This window comes from Nothobranchius furzeri, chromosome 5 (assembly GCF_043380555.1).
Source record: "Nothobranchius furzeri strain GRZ-AD chromosome 5, NfurGRZ-RIMD1, whole genome shotgun sequence".
Lineage (NCBI taxonomy): Eukaryota > Metazoa > Chordata > Actinopteri > Cyprinodontiformes > Nothobranchiidae > Nothobranchius > Nothobranchius furzeri.
In genome coordinates, this window is record NC_091745.1 from 40,545,686 (window position 1) to 40,549,665 (window position 3,980).

At 41.8% G+C, this 3,980-nt stretch overlaps 1 long non-coding RNA gene across 1 annotated transcript; it reads left to right on the forward strand.

Annotated features, from left to right (window-relative positions):
- Positions 1 to 365: 365 nt before the first annotated feature.
- On the forward strand, positions 366 to 1,063 carry LOC139069919 (uncharacterized). The gene is made up of 2 exons (XR_011520591.1): positions 366 to 503; positions 838 to 1,063. It is a non-coding gene; the product is annotated as an uncharacterized lncRNA (long non-coding RNA).
- Positions 1,064 to 3,980: the final 2,917 nt, after the last annotated feature.

The window sequence follows — 3,980 nt, forward strand, 5'->3', positions numbered from 1 at the left end:
GGAATGTTATAAAGCACCTATATAGGAGATTCTTTTGTATATTATCTGACTTTATAAACTCCCAACAATTATGTGCTTTTTTTTTCAGGCTAAATCTACCCAAGACACTGGCTGTCAGACTGATTTAGCTGCAAGAATGCACTTGTCCAGGCTGACATGAAGCCTTCCCTGTAGCAAAGGTGAATTATTTTTAATAATCTTCTATGTAAACATTTTATTATTACCTTCTAGTTTTAATTTGTTTTACAGATTATTGTTACACGTGATTTTATGCTCTTTTAAACATTTATAAATGTGCTGCTTCTTTGTTTTTACATAGCCAGCCAGAATGGAGTTCACAGCCGCAGTGTGTCTGGTGGCCCACGGGGACCATGATGAAAATTCATCTTCCAGAAGGTCCCAGAGCAGCGGCCACACCCCCTGAAAAGACCAAGGTGTGAGGTGTCTGCTGTTGATTCCAGCTTCCACCTCAGTGACAGTGCAAGCTCAGTGAACTGTTCAAGGTATAAAAAAAATTAAAACATTTCAGAATTTTAAAGATATTAACAATTAAATAAGTATGTGATTACATCATGACGGAGGCTACTGATTCTGCCCCCGTGACACTTGGTGGTGACGTGTGAGCTGATTCACCTGGAAAACAACTTTTACATTAAATATTTTGTTTTTGCTATCAAAAGTAAATTAATAACCTGCATTATTGCAGGACACTCAGCAAAATATGGACTCTACAACATGAGGCAGGCACACGTTAATAACTCTATAACAGCACATAAGGTGAGCAACACCACATATAGTACACTGTCCTGAATTTGTTTTCTTTCTGCATCTCATTAGCCTGGCTGATCACCTGATAACTCCTGTCATCTGGTTATGACAGCATGAGGATGTCCTCACACACCTGTAACCTATCAGCTCATCTGGCAGAATAGAGAGAGAAGAGACAACACCACATCTCCTGTTCCTGGAAAGCCTTCAGCCATCCTTCGATGACTGAGAACCTCCATCAGCTCTGTCTCCTGTCTGCCTACAATTATTATAATAAATATTGTGTTTGACAAGTTTTTTTGTGCTGCCAAATATCTCATATAGATTCCAGTTTTGATATTTTAATGGATATTTATAAATTACATTAATTGAATTATCACATTGCGTGTTTAACTAGCTCTATTGTGATGATTTAAACTAGCACCTCACTGTTAAAAGCTCGTTTTAATTTCAAGCATGTTTAACCCTTTGATGCATAATGGTCACTACAGTGGACAGGTACTCAAAATTGTTATTAATTTGTTTTTGCTATTAAGCACAGCTGTTGAAGACTTTATTGCATTTGAGCCCCTCCATTTGGACTTCAGTAAGCCAAGCCAACATATTTCATGTTCAGAATGCACGCTGTCCACTGAGGTGGACATGTAATAAACTATTTGTAAATTATAAAATTTTACCAAAAATATTTGTTGAAATTTGTTTCATTCACACCTAACTATGAATGAAAAAAGTTGTTAAAAAAATCATGGTTGAAGATTTCATAATTCATGCATCAAAGGGTTAAGTATTTATGGACATGAAAAAAAAACAGGAAATATATAAATTGAGATTTATTTAATTAATATAACAAATAAGGGGGAAAGAGTCATTGAAAGGCACATTCTTCTGGAAGCTCCTGATCCTGACGACACCAGCAGAGGAGACCACCTGCAGACACCAGAGACCAGCTGCAGACACCAGAGGACCTAGAACCAAGAGAGCAGCTGTTATCAGTAAATAAATAAATCAGGGCAGTTTTAGTGAGCTGAACATATTACAGAATAATTTTCTCATGGGGTATTTTCATAACTTTATGCAGCAGACTGTAACTTGAGCCCAGGTCTACCGGAGAGCTGCTATCCAGCACGTTTCAGTGGATTTACCTGCTTTAACAGGTTAGATTAACTGTTAAGCAGCTCAGCTATTTGTTGCTGATTAAAACCAGGTGTGCTGAAGCAGATAAACCTCTAAAACATGCTGAATACTAGCTCTCCAGGGCCGTGGAGACAAACCCTGCAGCTAATCTGATGCTATGGCTAATGGCTACTTACATTCAGAGGTGGTTCTGTTGGGTCGGTTCTGGGAGTTACAGGCAACTCACAAGCTCACAACAATAAGGCTCAGGTCCGCTTGTCTCCTCCAAATAGACTTGGTCCCTTTCTTCTCGAGTGTCTGGGTAAGGAGGGGGAGAAACGTCCTCCATTTCTAATAACTGCATAGAGTGAAGGGAGCTAGCATCGTCTAGTTAGCCGTCGTCTTCGTCACTGCCGCGGCTCCGCCCTCTCGGTCCTCCAGGCAACGCCTACTAATGTTGCATTTTTTAAAATTGATACGTGGGTGGAGAAGTCTCCGAGGCTCAATTGACCCGCTCTTTAAGTGTATTAAAAGCCTAAAATTCTGTATAATTAATGAGCATCAGACCCACGTGACCACAGAGCTAGCTCTGTGGAAAGGCCTCAGTAGAGCCTCAGTCTGGCCAGGAAACTGTTCTGGGATTTTGAGTCTCTGTGTTTGTGTATTCTTTTTTTGATATTATTTGTGCAATTGTTGGACAAAATGACTTGCTGTGGCATTAATTGCACTAACAGAGCGTCCAAGGAGTCTCCACTTCATTTTTTTCGGTAAGTAAAACTATATTTATGTATTTTAGGTCACTGCCGAGCTGAGCTTAGATTTTAACATGTACTGTTTAACCATGAAATTTAAATGTAATAGGGTAAAACCCAGTGCATTTAACATAATGCTGCACTTTAGAAAATGGGTTGAAATATAACATGTTGGTGGAGCTGGGTTCTGACTATCGGCTTGTGGAGCTCTCGGGAGACCGATGTTTTCCACCCGTTCTCCCCTCCCCGCAGCTCGGCGCATCTCTGTCTGATCGCGGCTTCTGTCTGCTGTGCGGCTGCCGGCTTGTGGAGGTCTCAGTGACCTCTGTGTTCCACCCGGTTTTACCCAGCGGTCAGCCCGGCGTATCTCTGACTCAGAAGCTCTGGTGTTGTGCACAGTTAACTCCGGTTGTAGCTAGGTTGCTACCTCCGTTAGCTTATCTCCCACCTCCGCGTTAGCTTTGGGTTAGCTTCAGGTTAGCTTGTAGCTAGTTCGACCGGGTGTCGTCAGTTGATCCCATCCTTACAGCCCCACCCTCAGCTCCACCTCACTTCCCTTTTGTGGAATTGTCTGGGCTTGACGGAGCTTGTGACACGGTCAAAATGGCGGTGGTGGCCACCTCCCATTTTAGCTCAAAAACTTATTATTGGAGCCTATGGAAACCCATTGTCCAATATTTATATGTTGATGATTTTGGTCTATGTTGTTGGGTATTTTTATAATTGTACCTTTTTGAGGCCTAAAAGATGCCCAATTTGTGTTATTAACACCTCATGAATCTCTGTGTTTGCCAACTGTGGCTGTTTATGAAAGGTTGAGCAGAGAAGCTCGTTTGCAGTCAAGGATGTTGATTCCATCCAAACCTCTGTAAGGATGTTGATTCCAACTGAACCCTTTGTAACTCTGTAACCTGAGAAGGCCCCGCCTTCTCCATCCTTTGCTAAATAAAACCCCTGGCTAACTGAGAATACATGGGAGTGACGTGGGGACAGCCTCGGAGGCGGTTCCTCTGCGTTAACTCTCCATTATTTTGGGGACTCAGGGTAAAATGTCTCCCTTGTTGTCATGTGTGTTATTTCAGGTTCCAGGGTTATTACCCCACATTTAATTACCTAACAACCTACATTATTCTTTAAAAACTGTTTACGTTTGATCTATTCCAGTTAAAAGGTCAGCACTGGATCAAGCTCTTTGTGTGGCTCAGTGCCCATGTAGCTCTCAGCTCCATAAAGACTGGTGACCCCGATTCTAAAGCACAAACATCGTGAGGATGTCACTTAGCTGTGATGAGAGCAGGTGTAGCTGGTAATGTGAGGCTTGTTAGTGACTCTGGATTTTACAACGCA